The 21,967-nt window shown below is 46.5% G+C and overlaps 1 long non-coding RNA gene across 1 annotated transcript in view; it reads right to left on the reverse strand.

Annotated features, from left to right (window-relative positions):
• LOC141203943 (uncharacterized) overlaps positions 1 to 21,967 on the reverse strand; it is a 31,314-nt gene that overhangs the window by 1,391 nt on the left and 7,956 nt on the right. Inside the window, exon 2 of the long non-coding RNA XR_012274970.1 lies at positions 60 to 450. This is a non-coding gene — a long non-coding RNA (uncharacterized lncRNA). The remainder of the gene's footprint in view (positions 1 to 59; positions 451 to 21,967) is intronic.

Below are 21,967 nucleotides of genomic sequence, written 5' to 3' on the forward strand. Positions count from 1 at the left end.
AAAAACAAGTAACAAGTACATAAAGCAATAAAATTCATAACAGATTTTGGGGTACTTACTCATTGTCTTTTGATCCTCTCGGGAGCTTGTCTCATAACTGGGATACATCTGCCTGCAGATGCGGGTCCAATATGCAACCCTTCTGCTGCGATCTTAATATGCAGAATCTCTTTTATCCCAGAGCTCAGGTCGCTCCTGCACAAGGATGATCAGCATCTCCACATTTATGTGTGGCGCCATGTTTCTGATCTCCATGGAGGCGTGTGCTTTTTTTATAGGTTTCCATGATGGGTTTGGCTTACAACTTCCTGCATTGGGCTGATGTAATGACTGGGCCAGTCCGATTTAAAATCACATCCATTGAGTTTTATTGCCAAATGCGATCCAATTTGCGATTACAATCGCAGCATGCTGCAAGTTCTTTCCAATCCGATAGTGATTTGATCCAAGCTGAAAAAAAATCGCAGATAAACACAGAATCATAGAATAACATTGGTCCGAATACAATCCGATTTTTTATCAGATTGCATTCTTCCGATTTCATTGCAACTGGAAGTGATCCCTAAATCTCTGAATTATGTGATTCAGAAGAAACCCTGACTGGTCCAATCACTATAATGAGGCAGCATTACTCTGGACTTCGTCTGGCCTCTGTTCAGCGATGTCTTTCTTTTCAGACATGCACAGAACTGTGGCTGACCGCACTTTTATGCATTATTAAAAAAGCAGAAACGATCAGATCATAGGCCCGGTGGCATCCACAGTGTCTCTAGCTGCTTCATTACAGGGAATCTTCCGTCGAGGGTTCTCTGAATCAGTATTTCTGAGATTTACACAGAAACCCCGGTGTAAGAGCTCACTGCAGAGCGCAGGATAAAATGTGAGCCAAACCTTACTGCAATCTAATGTACGATGTATGTCGTGAAGGTGTTAAAAATAGATCCAATAGAAAATTATGGAACTGCTGATGTTTTTTTTGTTCATATAACCTTACACCAAACCCCCAAAAATTATAGAATTGATTATACAACAACTAAACACATGCATCTGAACACTACTATGGAATTAACTTGATGAAACGTCTGTAGAGCTTGGATCACACACATACATTGCTCTCCACTGAGCACTGTGTTAGGTTTTCCATCAGAATCATTGAAAAACAGGATTTTGATGGAGACACGCGTGGTCTGCCAAGCTTTTGTGCTCAATCGGCCTCATAATAGTTAATGGCTCCATCGGGACTCTGTCAGATATTTAATTTTTTGTGAATTCTGATGAAAACCCCAACACAATCAATAAGCAGTTATGCACCTAGCCTAAACTCTACTGCCTTTTGCAATATTTGGATATAAATTGCATACAGTTCAGGTCAAAACATTATTTTATTACACAAAAACATCGTTTGGATCTCCTAGCACACCAAGAAGCATAATAACATTGTAGTTTATTATGGAACTATAAAAGTATAGGTTTAATTTAACTTTTGAAAGTGGGCAACATTTTCAGTAAAGTCACTACTGGATCTAGAAAATAAATGCTAAAATAGAAAGAGGCCGCATGAGCATCAAAAATTCAATTTAACGCCTGATGCATGGACAAAAAAGATTAGGTTTCCCCTTCCAGATTAAAAAATACCAACGAAAATATAAAGTTTTGCCAGCATCCATGACAAGAAGACTTTTATTGGCCTTACAGTGTGTCACCACATATTGTCTCATACAGGGGCCATTTTCTAGTACACTTCAAAAAAGCATTTGTGCAGGCCGATAAGTTGTGACATGCTGGCAAAACTTTTTCTCATCTCTGACCTAGAGTATAAATGCGGATACGTCAAGTTGACACAACTGAACCTGGTTTTGTATTAGTACATGCAATCAGATCACAGACAGTGATGGTGAGTAGGTCAGGTGTAGGGCAAAAAAAACAGGGAAAAACAGTCAAAAAATGGGATGTGAAAGCAAATTAAAGGGAATCTGTCAACAGGTTTTTGCTATGTATTCTGATAGCAGCATGATGTAGAGGCTGATTACAGCGATGTGTCACTTAATAGGCTGCGTGTTGGTGATTCAATAAACTCAGTGTTTTATCAGCAGGAGATTATCACTACAGGACTAGGTGTCTTGTGCCGCATAGTCCTTCTGCTCTTTAACCACGCCTCCCCCCACTGATTAGCAGCTTTCTGTCAATATATAGTACACACAGAAAACTGCCTATCAGTGATGTGGGCGGGGTTATACAGAGCTCAACATTCAGAACACTCCTAGATCTGCAGCAAAGAAAGGTTATTGTATCAAAATGACACCATGCAGACCAGCAAGTGACACATCGCTGGAATCAGGGTCTCAGTCATTACTTTATTCTGTTGTCAGATTACATACTGTTGTGGCTCCCCTGGGGGTTCAGTCGCCACAGAGGTACTGCACCTCACCCAGAGGTGTGGTGTCTCCTTCTCTCAGGTAAGGAGGGAGTGCTGCCCGGGACCCCAACTCCCGTATTCAACACTACACTACTCCAGGCCGGCTAGAAGGGCATTATGCACTTCTTCTGCTGCCCTGTCCCTGGCTGGAGTGGGGGGAACCAAAGAGAGGGGGAACCAGTAGTGGGTGTGGGTGGAGGACGTAGAACAGGGGAGCGCTTAGAGAATAGGTATATATAGGGAAGCCATCTTAGTTAGTGGAGAGAGTTGAGTTCAGTCAGTGAGTAATAAGGAGAGGAGGGGAGCAGAGTCTCTTCAGGAGCTCTGCTCCAGAAGTGGGGCCTAGTGATAGAGGCCCAGGAGGGGAGCAGAGGAGAAAGGCTCCGGTAACATAAGGGATCCCAGGGGGTACGGTGAGTGCTGGACGGCACCCGTATGCCCGAATCTGCCAAGTTTCAGAGGGATCAGGCCGCAAGAAGGGAACCGGTCCCTGGACCAGCCGTGTTACTCCAGGTCTCGGCTGGAAAACCGGAGGCTTCTGCACTTCTATGGTGCAGTTGCCACAGCCTCAACTTAGTTGCCGTGAAGGGCATCAAGTAGGTCCGGGAACTTCAGGTTGCCCAGAGGGACTTCAGAGCACCCGATCGGGACTTCGTGTGGGGAAGCGCAGGGCAGGAGGGAGAAGACCCAGCGTGGGAAGTCGGTCTAGAAAGGAATATACAAAAGCGGGGTTCCGTCAAGCGCTCCTGATATACTTGAGAAAGAGCTGAACCCCTTGTCTGGTAGACGCAGTGCAACGCAAGAGGCTGACACCCGTACAGTGTACCTGAGGAACTTTAAACAGAACAGTGAGTAAACTCGGATGACTGCACTCCCCTACCTCTGTCATTTATTTCCGCTGCGCCATCTCTCTCTTGCACTACAAGTCCCAGCATCACCACAATTTCTACTACACTGCCCTGGGGCCCGCTCCACCTGTGGGGAGCCGTTCCAACCCAGCTGCCCTATCAACCGCCCCAGAGGTCTGAAGCAGCGCTGGTACCTATTACCAGAAACCACAGGTGGAGTCACAAACACTTCCGAAGAACTACAAATCCCATATAAATATTTCTTCCCCTTTTTGTTGACCGCCCTGGGCCACGGACCGGGCCGCCGCTGTGTCACCCAGGGGGAATATAGGGGACTCAGTACCCGGGTCTTTTACCTTGTTTAGGAGGTCACGGCAGTCGGCTCCCGGGCCCGTACTCTGGGTCTCTCTTTAAAAAGGGGTTTTAGTGTACAGTTTGTCTCGTGACGCCACCTGTGGTTTCCGGTATTGGTTACCAGCGCTGCTGCAGACTTCCAGGGGTGATGGGATGGCAGCTGGGATGTTCTTGCTCCCCACAGGCGGAGCGGGCCCCCGGGGCAGTGTAGGTGCAGATGGTGGTGATGCTGGGGCTTGTAGTGCAGGCGAGATGGCGCAGCAGGAGTAACTGACAGAGACAGGGGATTCACTTCAGTACTTTTTACTGGTGCGGATGTCAGGTACGGTCCAGGGTACTCGGTAGAAAGGGTGCACTTCAGGACTTCTCCCCAGTGAGCGGGTATAAGGCCTCCTGGTCCGTGTCTCGCTCTCTCTAAGCTCCTGGCCAGCCTGCAACTGGGCATAGCTTCTGTGTCGTGCTGTTCCTTCACCTGTCACTTGGTAATAGGACCTTTTTCTGGCAACCACTATCCCTGGACGCCGGGGGCCTTCGTGGTTCCTAGTCCTGTCAAGGGTTTAGCTTCAGGTCGACCAGGGACTTGTAGTCCTCCTGGTATGCCGGTGATCCCTAATGGGTATAAAGGACCCTGTAGGCGCGGACCTGGTGTCCGGTTCATGTCATGGGGTGAGCCTATGATGCTCCTCTGCCCCCTCAACTCCTCTCTCCTCTCCTCCTTGCCTCCGGCCACACTCGGGGCCCTCAATACAGCAGAAGACGTGCTGCGTCTTCACTGCTCTCAGTGGCAGCACACTCTCTGACTCTCTCTCAGACTGCCTAACTCCACCCTCCATATATATATATATCCCTATCAGGGCTCCCTCTGGTGGTATGAGGTGTAAGGGTGGAGGTGTTTGTTTGTAGTGAGGGCCTCTTGTGGAAAAGTCCATCCATGCACCCTTTAGGGTCCTGTGGTACCTGTGAACAGCAGGGTGCCACACTGCCACTGTGACATATCCCTCCCCCGGCATCTATAGGCCCGGCACCGAGTACCCCACTGCCCTGGGGGCGCGTCACTGTAGCAACAGCCTGCTGAGAGATTCCCTTTAAACTTGGAAGATCAGCAAGTTGAATGTTTGCATCTTTTCACTTAGTGGACTATAACTGGATATACATCTACACCATGTGCTATGCCTGTGGGTTTAAAAAGTAAAAAAGGTGATAAACAGAAATATTCTGTTAGTTGCTTTATCTCATGTGATTGATTTACTGTATGTTAAATAAAAGAGGCTGTAACTAAGAAATGATGAAAATATAACAACTTTAAAAAATACACAGGGTGTAACGGTTGCATTCACATGGGATGCAACTATGCCAAGAAGAACACAAGACCAACTGGACGTCTTGAGACACAATCAGAACAGGACATAACCTAACCGCAACAGCACTGAAGCGCAGCTGCCTATATCAAGCACGGCAAGGAGCACTGTTCATTTGGTAGTGATGTAATAGTATATGCTGTAGAGGGTCTAAAGCCGGGATGTCAAACTCAAATATACAGAGGGTCAAAATTAAAAACTTAGACTAAGTCGCGTACCAACCTTGATATTTATTAAAAAAAAAATGTCTATAATTGAGAGAGTTTTTCCTTATTATCAAATATAATGATGAAACTTTTCATATGGAAACAATCATAAAGTGGTTGTCCCACGAACAAAGTACATTTTAATTAATAGATCTTACAATAAAATTAGCACATCATATATGGGGCATACTGCAATAATATAATATATTATGTCAGAGCAGTAAACAGCATATGGCCCAAAGGCCTAATTTAAATATGTAATGACAAAGGATAAAATAACATTGAATTTATAAATAATACAGATAATAAAGTATGATGCCAGCAAAAGTGCCCCCCAAACACAGTATGATACCCCCACAGTGAATTCCTCTACAGTACCCGCCACATGCAAGGTATGATTACTAGTGTTGAGCGAGCACTAAAATGCTCGGGTGCTCGAAGCTCGGGCCGAGCTCACTGTGATACTCGGGTGCTCGACCCGAGCAACGAGCCCAATGTTAGTCTATGTTAGTCTATGGGAGACCCGAACATTTTTGCGGCGGCTCCCCCGGCAGTCTGTAGAAAGCCTAAAAAGTGCCCAAAACGATAGTGACAGTGCTCAAATGACATGGGGACAGCATGGGGATCGCCCCTGGAAGCATTTCTGACCCCCAGGTCACTGCTGTCAACAACGTGGTCAGAGGTATTAAGCCACTTTTACAGGCTCACAATAAAACGTTCAAAAACGAAAGTGAAAGTGCTTTCCTGTGAAATATGTTAACCCCTTAACGACCATGGGTCTATCTGTTTTTGTGTTTTCCTTTTTTGCTCCCCTTCTTCCCAGAGCCAGAACTTTTATAATTTTCGTTCAATATGGCCTTGTTAGGGCTTATTTTTTGCGGGACGAGTTGTACTTTTAAACACCATCACTGGTTTTACCATATCGTGTGCTGGAAAATGGGAAAAAAATTCCAAGTGCAGTGAAACTGCAAAAAAAAATGCAATTCCACAGTTGTTTTTTGGGTCCCTTTTTTACCAGGTTGTTACGAGTTCATAGACGCCAAACATGCATAGGTTCTTTTTTATTTAAGTGGTGAAAAAAAAATCCAAAGCTTGCTAAAAAAAACAAAAAAAATGACGCCATTTTCCGAGACCCTTAGCTTCTCCATTTTTCGGGATCTGGGGCCAGGTGAGGGCTTATTTTTTGCGTGCCGGGCTGACGTTTTTATTGATACCATTTTGGGGTAAATCCGATGTTTTGATCGCCCGTTATTGTATTTTATTGCAAAGTTGTAGCGACCAAAAAAACTTAATTCTGGCGTTTAAATTTTTTTTATCGTTACGCCGTTTACTGATTGTATTAATTCTTCTTTTATATTGATAGATCGGGCGATTCTGAATGCGGCGATACCAAATATGTGTATGTGGTTTTTTTTTTATATATATATATATATTTTATTTTGAATGGGGCGAAAGGGGGGTGACTTAAACTTTTATATATATTTTTTTTTTTTTTTTTTTTTTAAAAACTTTTTTTTTACACTTTCTGCTTGCTTCTATAGTCTCCAGAGGAGACTAGAAGCAGCAGTTGTCTGATTGCTTCTTCTGCATACAAGCGATGAGCAGATCGCTTGTATGCAGGAGAAATGCTCACTTGCTATGAGCGCTGACCACTAGGTGGCGCTCATAGCAATTGAGACATGACAGCCACAGGCGTCTGCTGCAGACCCTGAGTTGTCATGCCCACCCATTGGTGACCCGCGATCACGTGACGGGGTCACTGATGGGCGGGGCTTAGGACTCCCGGAAGCGCGAGTTAAATGCCACTGTCAGAGATTTAACATGTTAACAGCCGCGGGTGGATTGCGATTCCAATAATCAGCTGACATGTGCTCGCTTCAGTGCGGGCTCACCGCCGGAGCCCCCGCTGAACCGGCCTTCCCGACCTGGTGCGTACTATTACTGACCAGGTCGGAAAGGGGTTAAGGAACATCCTTTCCAGGGTAAAGACTTGTGTATAAGGTAAAATAAATAACCAAAAACAAAAATACTCCTCCACACCTTGGGCTATGTTCACAAGTAGCATTTTTTATGCGTTTTTGCACGTTTGTATTGCTTTCAACCGTGACAAATGCATTCACCGGGAAATGTCATTTTAACATTTTACAACCTTATCTGGCCATGTGCTGTGTGACACATGCATACAGTGCTAAAAAGACATGGGAACAGCATGGGGAAGACCCCTGGAAGCATCTCTGACACCCAGGTCACTGCCTAAAAGTGTGCCCATCCGAAGTGATCCTTGCCGCATCAGAAGATGCAGACTTGCAACTATCCCCGTGCAAGTCCTTGTCCCAGGGCAGTGTTCAATTGTACCTCCCCCATTCCTTGCAATGCAAGCGAAAATATGCAGCCAACCACCCACCCACCCGCAGGCTGCAATACCATACTGCTAGCTTTCACTTGAAATGGGGCCTTTTAGTTTGGAGGAGGCCGAAGCTGGACACTACCTCATGGCCGCTTCGGCAGCGAGGTATCCATACTCTGTCCCCAGCCGCCCGGCGGCCGGGTGTCCACGCTCGGTCCCCAGCCGCCAGGTGGCGGCCAGGTGTCCATACTCGGTCCCCAGCCGCCCTGATTTCTCCTGTCACCTTCCCCCACACTTTTCTTAGCCTGGCCTGCTTTAGGGCAGCATTGGACGAGCCCACCAGAGAACCAGACTCCTCCGGTGGGCCCTGGCTTCTCCATCAGGGGAGTTGAGAGTGCCTAGGTGAGGAGCATGATGATGATAATAGAAGTTAGCATCTGCTTTGTTTTCTTGGAATGCAAGCGCATGTATGTAGTAGCGGCTAGGCCTGAGGTGGTCCGCGTTTTGGCGCATATCCTACCTCCTCCGAGGATTGCTGTATGTTTTCCTGCTACTATCCCAGTTCTATGACTCCCGTTAAAACAAAGCTTCAGGTGATAAATGATGGATGAGGTGGTGGCAAAGGAGAAAGAGCAGGAGGAACAGGGACCATTCACATCAATATCAGGCCAGTCAACCAGATATGTCTTGTAGGATATGTTTCTGTAACAAAAGGAGCGGTTCGGCTACACAGTTATAGGGCATACAGTGAGTGCAATGCCTGCCAAAAATTTCGAGCCACTCCAATGCCCCTTGGAAATGACATGGAGGTCAGAGGGCGTTAACTAAACCTTTTTTTCGATTTATAGCAACTGGGTCTCCCATGCACTGTTGGCCTAAGCAGTGAATGGAAGGCTTTCCAAAAATTATGAGGAACTGCAATGCCCCTTACAAGAGCCATGTGTGGCACCCCAGGGGTCTGGTCACCACAGTAATAGAGATATTACGTCGGAGAGCAAGTGGGAGGTTTCCTGGTCAGGATCCCTTAAACATGCAACATCCTCCTGCCCCAGTCCTGGGAGGGGAGAATTCTGCCCTTATAAACTGGATCTGGGGCGGGGTTGAGTGAGTCAGAGAACAGTCAGAGTCAGAGTGAGAGCAAGGGAAAGTAACAGCAAGGAGCTCTGTAGGCGCTAGGAGCTAAAGACCAGGGGCTGGAAGCTGAGCAGAGCTCGCCCTTGCAGAAGACAATAGGAACCGGACACAGGAGTCCGAAGCTGTGAGGACTTATATATCCAGCAGCAGAAACCAGCCGGCGGGGGATTTCAGGTCCTCTGGCCATAGAAGCCCGGAGGCTCAGTCACAAGCAAGGGACCAGCACCGCCGTCGTGGAGCGGAGGCTAACAGAAGGCCCCAAGTCACCAGCCATACGGGTGAGCACTACACGGTACACTCAGGGACGTGGGCTACTTCTACCCGCTTACAGCAAGGTAGCCAGGAAGAGTGCAGACAGACGGGGAGGCCTACAACTCCACCTGGCCAGGGGAACTCCTGCTTGCTCACAGACTGACCAGGCCTCTTATGCTAGCCAGTACTCCCAGGAGGGTCTACCTTATAATCATCAGTAAAGACCCTGAACTGCACTGCAAAGACTCTGAGTCATTCCTGCTGCGCTCGTGCACCATCACCCCCATCATCCACACTCACTGCCCTGAGGCTATACTCCTCCCGAGGGGAGTTATCCCATTTTATGCTGCGCACACAACACCAGCCTCAGTGGTCTGCCTCGCAGCGGTGGTACTCCCTGACCGCAATCCACGGGTGGCGCAGTCGGACAATTAACCTCAAAACCTAAGAAAGATTGCCACTGGTTTGACCAGCCTGAGCCACGGGACCGGGTCACCGCCACGGAGACTACAGACCCCAGAGACCCGGCACCGGGTATCCCACACACGTGTACACACGGCCCAGGGGGCGCGTCACATGCAGTACAGCATATTACAAACATAAGTCCCATTATTGGGGAGTGGGTGTCTCATAGTATTAGCTTATGCCTTGCAAGCAAAAGCTGCCAAAAATTAGGATGGAGCAACTTGCAATGCCCCTTACAAGAGCCATGCAGTACAGCATATTACAAACATAAGTCCCATTATTGGGGAGTGGGTCTCCCATGGTATTTGCTTATGCTTTCCCAGCAAAAGCTGCCAAAAATTAGGACGGAGCAACTTGCAATGCCCCTTACAAGAGCCATGCAGTACAGCATATTACAAACATAAGTCCCATTATTGGGGAGTGGGTCTCCCATAGTATTTGCTTATGCTTTCCCAGCAAAAGCTGCCAAAAATTAGGACAGAGCAACTTGCAATGCCCCTTACAAGAGCCATGCAGTACAGCATATTACAAACATAAGTCCCATTATTGGGGAGTGGGTCTCCCATAGTATTTGCTTATGCTTTCCCAGCAAAAGCTGCCAAAAATTAGGACGGAGCAACTTGCAATGCCCCTTACAAGAGCCATGCAGTACAGCATATTACAAACATACGTCCCATTATTGGGGAGTGGGTGTCCCATGGTATTTGCTTATGCTTTCCCAGCAAAAGCTGCCAAAAATTAGGACGGAGGAACTTGCAATGCTGGCACCCTGGTGGTATAGTGGTGGTGGAGGCTGAGGATAAGGAGAAGATTAAACAGCCGAAACGAGGAAGCGTATACCCATGTGTGGGTGTGAAGCGGTGCATGTGAATACACCTCCCGAAATAACACAGTGGATTTGACTTTATGTTACTCTGCTGTCATTTGGTGGTGATGAGAAGTCTGGCCCAATCCAGCCCTTGTTCATTTTGATAAGGGTCAGCTTGTCAGCATTGTCAGTTGACAGGCGAGTGCGCTTATCAGTTATAATTCCCCCAGCGGCACTAAAAACACGCTCCGATAACACGCTAGCGGCAGGGCAGGCCAGGACCTCCAAGGCGTACAGAGCGAGTTCATTCCAAGTGTCCAGCTTGGATACCCAATAATTAAAAGGCACAGAGGAATCACGGAGGACGCTGGTACGATCGGCAAGGTACTCCCTCACCATCTTTTGAAACTTTCCACTCCTTGTGAGAGTACCCCGCGCCTCAGGGCCTGTAAGCTGGGCGGGTGTCAGAAAACTGTCCCAGAACGTTGACAGTGTTCCCCTGCCTCTGCTGGATTGGAGTTGCATCTCTCTCGCCTGTACGCCTTGGTTGGGCAACGAACTGTGACCTCTGCCGCTAGCGTGTTCAGATGGGAATTTTTTTAAGAGTTCTGCAGCAAGGGCCTTCTGGTATTGCCCCATTTTTGTAGACCTCTCCACCTCAGGAATAAGAGAGTGAAAGTTCTTCTTGTAGCGGGGGTCTACAAGTGTCACCAACCAGTAATGACTGTCACCCAACATTTTGACAACGCGAGGGTCACGGTTAAGGCAGCGTAACATAAAGTCAGCCATGCGTGCGAGACTGGTAACGGGCAAGATATCCGTGTCCTCACCAAGATGACGATTGACCATGCTCTCCTCCTCCTCCTCCTCCTCTTCCTCCTCCCCCCTGTCCTCAGGCCACCCACGCTGAACCGACAGTATGACACTTGTACAGGTACTACCGTCTACAACGCATGATAGCAGCTCCTGTTCTTCCTCCTCCTCCTCCTCCTCCTCTCCCTCATTGTCCCCCAATGCATGTTGGGATGAGATGAGGCTGGGCTGTGTGTAATCGCCCGCTACGGCTTCTTGATCCATCTCATCATACTCTGGCTGCAATGCCTCCTCTTTAATTCTCTGCAGAGAGCGTTGCAAAAGACAGACAAGTGGGATGCTGACACTAATGATGGCGTCATCGCCACTCACCATCTTGGTGGCCTCCTCAAAGTTTGTCAGGATGGTACATATGTCAGACATCCAGGTCCACTCCTGAAGTCTTATGTGTGGAATATCGACGGCCTTGTTGCAGCTGGTACTCCACAACTGCTCTCTTCTGCTCACAAATCCTTTGCAACATGTGGAGGGTAAAGTTCCAACGTGTGGGGACATCACACACCAGTCGGTGTGCCGGAAGCTGCAAATGCTGCTGCAACACAGCAAGGGCGGCGGAAGCTGTAGCCGACTTGCGAAAATGAGCTGACAGGCGGCGTACTTTCACGAGCAGATCTGGCAACTCGGGGTACGATTTAAGAAACCGCTGAACCACGAGGTTAAGCACATGAGCCAGGCATGGTACGTGTGTGATCTCACCTCGCCTCAGAGCCGCCACCAGGTTACGGCCATTGCCACACACGACCATGCCGGGATGTAGGTTCAGCGATCTCAGCCACAGATCTGCCTGCTCTTTCACAGCTGTCCACAACTCACAAGCAGTGTGAGGTTTATCACCTAAGCTTATGAGTTTCAGCACAGCCTGTTGCCGCTTGGCGGAGGCAGTACTGCAATGCTTCCAGCTTGTAACTGATGTGGTGATATCTGAGATGGAGGCTGAACATGAGGAGGAGGAGGAGGAGGAGGATGCGCAGGAGCTGTACACTGTGGGGGCAACTCTGACTGACATAGGGCCCGCAATCCTCGGTGTGGGGAGGATGTGTTCCGTCCCAAGGTCCGACTGGGTCCCAGCTTCCACTATGTTTACCTAGTGTGCCGTCAGAGAGATGTACCGTCCCTGGCCACAAGCACTTGTCCACGTGTCCGTTGTCAGGTGGACTCTCCCAGTAACTGCGTTGTTGAGGGCACGGCAGATGCTTTGGGACACGTGCTTGTGTAGTGCGGGGATGGCACACCGGGCAAAATAGTGTCGGCTGGGGACCGAGTACCGAGGGACGGCCACCACCATAAGATTGCGGAAGGATTCCGTCTCCACCAGCCTAAAAGGCAACATTTCCAATGCAAGCAGTCGTGAAATGTGCGAATTTAGGACTGTGGCCTGTGGGGCGTTAGCTGCGACTTTCCGCTTTCGTTCAAAGGTCTGGGATATGGACAATTGAACGCTGCGGTGGGACGTGGACGTGGACGTTGATGCTGTTTCTTGAGAAACTGCCATAACAAGTGAAGACTGAGAGGAGGGGGCATCTTTACATGCAGTATGGACAGGGGATTGCCTTGCACACACAACAGGGGGTTCTATTGCACGCACAACAGTGGAAGAAGCAGTGGTGACACCCGTTGACACTGGTCGTGGACCCTGGGTTTCGCCCCATAAAGTCGGGTGCTTTGCTGCCATGTGCCTGATCATGCTGGTGGTGGTCAGGCTGGTAGTTTTGTCACCCCTGCTGATGCTGTCATGGCAGGTGGAACATATGGCCTTTTTGGGGTTATCAGCAGAGTCTTTAAAAAAATTCCAGACTCTGGAAGACCTACCGTTTGTACTGGCAACGTCCCTCGTGTTGGTGTTACGGGGAATGGTTGCCTGCCTTCTGTCTGCGGCCACCACACTGCTTCTTCCTGCCTGTTGGGGTACTCTGCCTCCCTCCCCCTGTGTGCTGCTGGCCTCACTCTGCATGTCCTCCTTCCACGTTGGGTCAGTTACTAGATCATCCACCACCTCCTCCTCTTCCACTTGCGCACCACGATCCTCCTCCTCACTTCCTGGCAATTGTGTCTCGTCATCGTCCACCTCTTGTGACAGATTGCCAACGTCGACTTCCTGTGGCCGTGGCTGTTCAAATATTTGGGCATCGCAACATGGGATCTCCTCTTCCACCACTTCAAGCGTATCAGGCGAGGGGCCCAAATATGGAAATGGACCAGTGAACAGCTCTTCAGAGTGTCCAAGTGTGGGATCACTTGCTGTCTGACGACACTCGGCATGGTGGGAGGAAGGAGCATCAGGGTGAGGAGGAGTATGCGGTCGAGACTCACGGCTACTAAGAGTTGACCGTGTGGAAGACAGACCAGAGGTGGTGGTGCCCAGGTAACTGGAAGTATTGTCTGCTATCCAATTAATAACCTGTTCACACTGATCAGTTCTCAATACTGGTGTAGTTCTGTGCTTCCCTAGTAATTCGGTCAAGAAGTGGGAGCGAAAAGATGTGGCTGTTGGTTGTGGCACATTTTCACCTTGGCCACGGCCCCGTCCTCTGCACGAACCATCACCAGAACGTCCACTTCCACGTCCCTTGCCACGCGCCTTGCCCATTGTAAATGAAGTAAAATAGCTTACACTTGCACTATCAATGGAAAAAGGGTAATAAAGAGTAGATTAGAACCGTGGAAGAGGAAAACCACAGTTATTGTTTACTGGGGTATACCACACTTTTTTAAATAGAGATATTTGCGGCTGAACAGTGAGCGACACACTCAAACTGCTTTTTTTTTAGATACCAAAGGCCCAAAACTGGATAGTACAGCGATTTGACCCATGGAACTGCGAAACCACACTGGGATGTCGGGCCTACACAAGACTATTTTCAACAGATATATTTTTGTGTCACAACAGTCAGGAGACACTACTGTTTTTCTTTACGGAAAAAACTACCAAAACCTGAATAATAGAGATTTTTTACCGTGGAACAGCAAAACCACAGTTATAATTTACTGGTGTATACCAGGCTTTTTAAAAAATATATATATTTGCGGCTGAACAGTGAGCGACACACTCAAACTGTTTTTTTTAAATACAAATGGCCCAAAAGTGGATAATACAGAGGTTTGTACCGTGGAACTGCAAAACTACACTTGTATTTCTCGGGCCTACACCAGACTATTTTCAACAGATATATTTGTGTCTGAAAAATCAGGGAGACACTATTTTTTTTTTTTTACAGCAAAAAATGCAAAAAGCAGGATAATAGAGATTTTTTACCGTGGAACAGCAAAAGCACACTTCTGTCTCTCTGGCCTACACCAGACTATTTTCAACAGATATATTTGTGTCTGAAAAATCAGGGAGACACTTATTATTTTTATACAGCAAAAAATGCCAAAAACAGGATAATAGAGATGTTTTACCGTGGAACATCAAAACCACAGTATTAATTTACTGGTGTACACCAGGCTTTTTAAAATATATATATATATTTGCGGCTGAACAGTGAGCGACACACTCAAACTGTTTTTTTTAGATACAAATGGCCCATAGAACTGCAAAACCACACTTCTATTTCTCTGGCCTACACCAGACTATTTTCAACAGATATATTTGTGTCTGTCCAGCAATTTCAGCAACAGGAGCAGCACACAGGACTGTAATGCCGCAGCCATGTTGTTTGTGGGCATTACAGTGATCGACTGGCCGCACAGCGTCACCTCGAGTATTTAAAACCGGGCACCGCCATCTTGGACACAGTCGCTCCGGATCAGACAGTGTAGGGACAGGTATAGGGAGAGATATATCCTGCAAAATAGTTAGTGTAGGGTCTGTAAAGGCTGCCAGATCAAACAAACAGTCCTTCTCAGGACTAATATCCATCCCAGGAATATCAGGCAGGCAGGCAGGCAGGCTGTATAGGAGACGCAGTGGTTATACCAGCAAACGCTGCATTACAGTCCTGTGTGCTGCTCCTGTTGCTGAAATTGCTGGAATTAGCTCCAGGTCCCAGGGGCCAGGAAAAATCCTTTTTTTTTATCTAAATCCTCTTTTTTTTTTCCTCCTTCATAATGTACAAATACCCATCTTATTAACCTTTTGGTGCCCACACCCCCCAAAAAAAAAAGTGTGCCTCTGATTTTTCAGACACAAAGATATCTGTTGAAAATAGTCTGGTGTAGGCCAGAGAAATAGAAGTGTGGTTTTGCAGTTCTATGGGCCATTTGTATCTAAAAAAAAACAGTTTGAGTGTGTCGCTCACTGTTCAGCCGCAAATATATATATATTTTAAAAAGCCTGGTATACACCAGTAAATTATTACTGTGGTTTTGCTGTTCCACGGTAAAAAATCTCTATTATCCTGCTTTTTGCATTTTTTGCTGTAAAAAAAAATAAAATAGTGTCTCCCTGATTTTTCAGACACAAATATATCTGTTGAAAATAGTCTGGTGTAGGCCAGAGAGACAGAAGTGTGCTTTTGCTGTTCCACAGTAAAAAATCTCTATTATCCTGCTTTTTGCATTTTTTGCTGTAAAAAAAAAAAAAATAGTGTCTCCCTGATTTTTCAGACACAAATATATCTGTTGAAAATAGTCTGGTGTAGGCCCGAGATATACAAGTGTGGTTTTGCAGTTCCACGGTACAAACCTCTGTATTATCCACTTTTGGGCCATTTGTATCTAAAAAAACAGTTTGAGTGTGTCGCTCACTGTTCAGCCGCAAATATATATATATTTTAAAAAGCCTGGTATACACCAGTAAATTATTACTGTGGTATTGATGTTCCACGGTAAAACATCTCTATTATCCTGTTTTTGGCATTTTTTGCTGTATAAAAATAATAAGTGTCTCCCTGATTTTTCAGACACAAATATATCTGTTGAAAATAGTCTGGTGTAGGCCAGAGAGACAGAAGTGTGCTTTTGCTGTTCCACGGTAAAAAAATCTCTATTATCCTGCTTTTTGCATTTTTTGCTGTAAAAAAAAAAAAAAAAAATAGTGTCTCACTGATTTTTCAGACACAAATATATCTGTTGAAAATAGTCTGGTGTAGGCCCGAGAAATACAAGTGTGGTTTTGCAGTTCCACGGTACAAACCTCTGTATTATCCACTTTTGGGCCATTTGTATCTAAAAAAAAAACAGTTTGAGTGTGTCGCTCACTGTTCAGCCGCAAATATATATATATTTTAAAAAGCCTGGTATACACCAGTAAATTATTACTGTGGTTTTGATGTTCCACGGTAAAACATCTCGATTATCCTGTTTTTGGCATGTTTTGCTGTATAAAAATAATAATAGGGTCTCCCTGAATTTTCAGACACAAATATATCTGTTGAAAATAGTCTGGTGTAGGCCAGAGAGACAGAAGTGTGCTTTTGCTGTTCCACGGTAAAAATTCTCTATTATCCTGCTTTTTGCATTTTTTGCTGTAAAAAAAAAAAAAATAGTGTCTCCCTGATTTTTCAGACACAAATATATCTGTTGAAAATAGTCTGGTGTAAGCCCGAGAAATACAAGTGTGGTTTTGCAGTTCCACGGTACAAACCTCTGTATTATCCACTTTTGGGCCATTTGTATCTAAAAAAAACTGTTTGAGTGTGTCGCTCACTGTTCAGCCACAAATATATATATATTTTAAAAAGCCTGGTATACACCAGTAAATTATTACTGTGGTTTTGATGTTCCACGGTAAAACATCTCTATTATCCTGTTTCTGGCATTTTTTGCTGTATAAAAATAATAAGTGTCTCCCTGATTTTTCAGACACAAATATATCTGTTGTAAATAGTCTGGTGTAGGCCAGAGAGACAGAAGTGTGCTTTTGCTGTTCCACGGTAAAAAATCTCTATTATCCTGCTTTTTGCATTTTTTGCTGTAAAAAAAAATAAAAATAGTGTCTCCCTGATTTTTCAGACACAAATATATCTGTTGAAAATAGTCTGGTGTAGGCCCAAGAAATACAAGTGTGGTTTTGCAGTTCCACGGTACAAACCTCTGTATTATCCACTTTTGGGCCATTTGTATCTAAAAAAAACAGTTTGAGTGTGTCGCTCACTGTTCAGCCGCAAATATATATATATTTTAAAAAGCCTGGTATACACCAGTAAATTATTACTATGGTTTTGATGTTCCACGGTAAAACATCTCGATTATCCTGTTTTTGGCATTTTTTGCTGTATAAAAATAATAATAGGGTCTCCCTGATTTTTCAGACACAAATATATCTGTTGAAAATAGTCTGGTGTAGGCCAGAGAGACAGAAGTGTGCTTTTGCTGTTCCACGGTAAAAAAATCTCTATTATCCTGCTTTTTGCATTTTTTGCTGTAAAAAAAAAAAAAAATAGTGTCTCCCTGATTTTTCAGACACAAATATATCTGTTGAAAATAGTCTGGTGTAGGCCCGAGAAATACAAGTGTGGTTTTGCAGTTCCACGGTACAAACCTCTGTATTATCCACTTTTGGGCCATTTGTATCTAAAAAAAACCAGTTTGAGTGTGTCGCTCACTGTTCAGCCGCAAATATATATATATTTTAAAAAGCCTGGTATACACCAGTAAATTATTACTGTGGTTTTGATGTTCCACGGTAAAACATCTCGATTATCCTGTTTTTGGCATTTTTTGCTGTATAAAAATAATAATAGGGTCTCCCTGATTTTTCAGACACAAATATATCTGTTGAAAATAGTCTGGTGTAGGCCAGAGAGACAGAAGTGTGCTTTTGCTGTTCCACGGTAAAAAATCTCTATTATCCTGCTTTTTGCATTTTTTGCTGTAAAAAAAAAAAAATAGTGTCTCACTGATTTTTCAGACACAAATATATCTGTTGAAAATAGTCTGGTGTAGGCCCGAGAAATACAAGTGTGGTTTTGCAGTTCCACGGTACAAACCTCTGTATTATCCACTTTTGGGCCATTTGTATCTAAAAAAAACAGTTTGAGTGTGTCGCTCACTGTTCAGCCGCAAATATATATATATTTTAAAAAGCCTGGTATACACCAGTAAATTATTACTGTGGTTTTGATGTTCCACGGTAAAACATCTCGATTATCCTGTTTTTGGCATTTTTTGCTGTATAAAAATAATAATAGGGTCTCCCTGATTTTTCAGACACAAATATATCTGTTGAAAATAGTCTGGTGTAGGCCAGAGAGACAGAAGTGTGCTTTTGCTGTTCCACGGTAAAAAATCTCTATTATCCTGCTTTTTGCATTTTTTGCTGTAAAAAAAAAAAAATAGTGTCTCACTGATTTTTCAGACACAAATATATCTGTTGAAAATAGTCTGGTGTAGGCCCGAGAAATACAAGTGTGGTTTTGCAGTTCCACGGTACAAACCTCTGTATTATCCACTTTTGGGCCATTTGTATCTAAAAAAAACAGTTTGAGTGTGTCGCTCACTGTTCAGCCGCAAATATATATATATTTTAAAAAGCCTGGTATACACCAGTAAATTATTACTGTGGTTTTGATGTTCCACGGTAAAACATCTCGATTATCCTGTTTTTGGCATTTTTTGCTGTATAAAAATAATAATAGGGTCTCCCTGATTTTTCAGACACAAATATATCTGTTGAAAATAGTCTGGTGTAGGCCCGACATCCCAGTGTGGTTTCGCAGTTCCACGGGTCAAATCGCTGTACTATCCAGTTTTGGGCCTTTGGTATCTAAAAAAAAAAGCAGTTTGAGTGTGTCGCTCACTGTTCAGCCGCAAATATCTCTATTTAAAAAAGTGTGGTATACCCCAGTAAACAATAACTGTGGTTTTCCTCTTCCACAGTTCTAATCTACTCTTTATTACCCTTTTTCCATTGATAGTGCAAGTGTAAGCTATTTTACTTCATTTACAATGGGCAAGGCGCGTGGCAAGGGACGTGGAAGTGGACGTTCTGTTGATGGTTCGTGCAGAGGACGGGGCCGTGGCCAAGGTGAAAATGTGCCACAACCAACAGCCACATCTTCTCGCTCCCACTTCTTGACCGAATTACTAGGGAAGCACAGAACAACACCAGTATTGAGAACTGATCAGTGTGAACAGGTTATTAATTGGATAGCTGACAATACTTCCAGTTACCTGGGCACCACCACCTCCGGTCTGTCTTCCACACGGTCAACTCTTAGTAGCCATGAGTCTCGACCGCATACTCCTCCTCACCCTGATGCTCCTTCCTCCCACCATGCCGAGTGTCGTCAGACAGCAAGTGATCCCACACTTGGACACTCTGAAGAGCTGTTCACTGGTCCATTTCCATATTTGGGCCCCTCGCCTGATAAGCTTGAAGTGGTGGAAGAGGAGATCCCATGTTGCGATGCCCAAATATTTGAACAGCCACGGCCACAGGAAGTCGACGTTGGCAATCTGTCACAAGAGGTGGACGATGACGAGACACAATTGCCAGGAAGTGAGGAGGAGGATCGTGGTGCGCAAGTGGAAGAGGAGGAGGTGGTGGATGATCTAGTAACTGACCCAACGTGGAAGGAGGACATGCAGAGTGAGGCCAGCAGCACACAGGGGGAGGGAGGCAGAGTACCCCAACAGGCAGGAAGAAGCAGTGTGGTGGCCGCAGACAGAAGGCAGGCAACCGTTCTCCGTAACACCAACAGGAGGGTCGTTGCCAGTACAAGCGGTAGGTCTTACAGAGTCTGGAATTTATTTAAAGACTCTGCTGATAACCCCAAAAAGGCCATATGTTCCACCTGCCATGCCAGCATCAGCAGGGGTGACAAAACTACCAGCCTGACCACCACCAGCATGATCAGTCACATGGCAGCAAAGCACCCGACTTTGTGGGGCGAAACCCAGGGTCCACGACCAGTGTCAGCGGGTGTCACCACTGCTTCTTCCACTGTTGTGCGTGCAATAGAACCCCCTGTTGTGTGTGCAAGGCAATCCCCTGTCCATACTGCATGTAAAGATGCCCCCTCCTCTCAGTCTTCACTTGTTATGGCAGTTTCTCAAGAAACAGCATCAACGTCCACGTCCCACCGCAGCGTTCAATTGTCCATATCCCAGACCTTTGAACGAAAGCGGAAATTCGCAGCTAACGCCCCACAGGCCACAGTCCTAAATTCGCACATTTCACGACTGCTTGCATTGGAAATGCTGCCTTTTAGGCTGGTGGAGACGGAATCCTTCCGCAATCTTATGGCGGTGGCCGTCCCTCGGTACTCGGTCCCCAGCCGACACTATTTTGCCCGGTGTGCCATCCCCGCACTACACAAGCACGTGTCCCAAAGCATCTGCCGTGCCCTCAACAACGCAGTTACTGGGAGAGTGCACCTGACAACGGACACGTGGACAAGTGCTTGTGGCCAGGGACGGTACATCTCTCTGACGGCACACTGGGTAAACATAGTGGAAGCCGGGACCCAGTCGGACCTTGGTACGGAACACATCCTCCCCACACCGAGGATTGCGGGCCCTATGTCAGTCAGAGTTGCCCCCACAGTGTACAGCTCCTGCGCATCCTCCTCCTCCTCCTCATGTTCAGCCTCCATCTCAGATATCACCACATCAGTTACAAGCTGGAAGCATTGCAGTACTGCCTCCGCCAAGTGGCAACAGGCTGTGCTGAAACTCATAAGCTTAGGTGATAAACCTCACACTGCTTGTGAGTTGTGGACAGCTGTGAAAGAGCAGGCAGATCTGTGGCTGAGACCGCTGAACCTACTTCCCGGCATGGTCGTGTGTGACAATGGCCGTAACCTGGTGGCGGCTCTGAGGCGAGGTAAGATCACACACGTACCATGCCTGGCTCATGTGCTTAACCTCGTGGTTCAGCGGTTTCTTAAATCGTACCCCGAGTTGCCAGATCTGCTCGTGAAAGTACGCCGCCTGTCAGCTCATTTTCGCAAGTCGGCTACAGCTTCCGCCGCCCTTGCTGTGTTGCAGCAGCGTTTGCAGCTTCCGGTACACCGACTGGTGTGTGATGTCCCCACACGTTGGAACTCTACCCTCCACATGTTGCAAAGGATTTGTGAGCAGAAGAGAGCAGTTGTGGAGTACCAGCTGCAACAAGGCCGTCGATATTCAGGTCAGACTCCACACATAAGACCTCAGGAGTGGACCTGGATGTCTGACATATGTACCATCCTGACAAACTTTGAGGAGGCCACCAAGATGGAGAGTGGCGATGACGCCATCATTAGTGTCAGCATCCCACTTGTCTGTCTTTTGCAACGCTCTCTGCAGAGAATTAAAGAGGAGGCATTGCAGCCAGAGTATGATGAGATGGATCAAGAAGCCGTAGCGGGCGATTACACACAGCCCAGCCTCATCTCATCCCAACGTGCATTGGGGGACAATGAGGGAGAGGAGGAGGAGGAGGAGGAAGAACAGGAGCTGCTATCATGCGTTGTAGTGGTAGTACCTGTACAAGTGTCATACCGTCGGTTCAGCGTGGGTGGCCTGAGGACAGGGGGGAGGAGGAAGAGGAGGAGGAGAGCATGGTCAGTCGTCATCTTGGTGAGGACACGGAAATCTTGCCCGTTACCAGTCTGGCACGCATGGCTGACTTTATGTTACGCTGCCTTAACCGTGACCCTCGCGTTGTCAAAATGTTGGGTGACAGTCATTACTGGTTGGTGACACTTGTAGACCCCCGCTACAAGGAGAACTTTCACTCTCTTATTCCTGAGGTGGAGAGGTCTACAAAAATGGGGCAATACCAGAAGGCCCTTGCTGCAGAACTCTTAAAAAAATTCCCATCTGAACACGCTAGCGGCAGAGGTCACAGTTCGTTGCCCAACCAAGGCGTACAGGCGAGAGAGATGCAACTCCAATCCAGCAGAGGCAGGGGAACACTGTCAACGTTCTGGGACAGTTTTCTGACACCCACCCAGCTTACAGGCCCTGAGGCGCGGGGTACTCTCACAAGGAGTGGAAAGTTTCAAAAGATGGTGAGGGAGTACCTTGCAGATCGTACCAA

This window comes from Phyllobates terribilis, unplaced genomic scaffold (genome assembly GCF_046119375.1).
Source record: "Phyllobates terribilis strain yellow unplaced genomic scaffold, ASM4611937v1 Scaffold_1__5_contigs__length_1240528914, whole genome shotgun sequence".
NCBI classification, from domain to species: Eukaryota; Metazoa; Chordata; class Amphibia; order Anura; family Dendrobatidae; genus Phyllobates; species Phyllobates terribilis.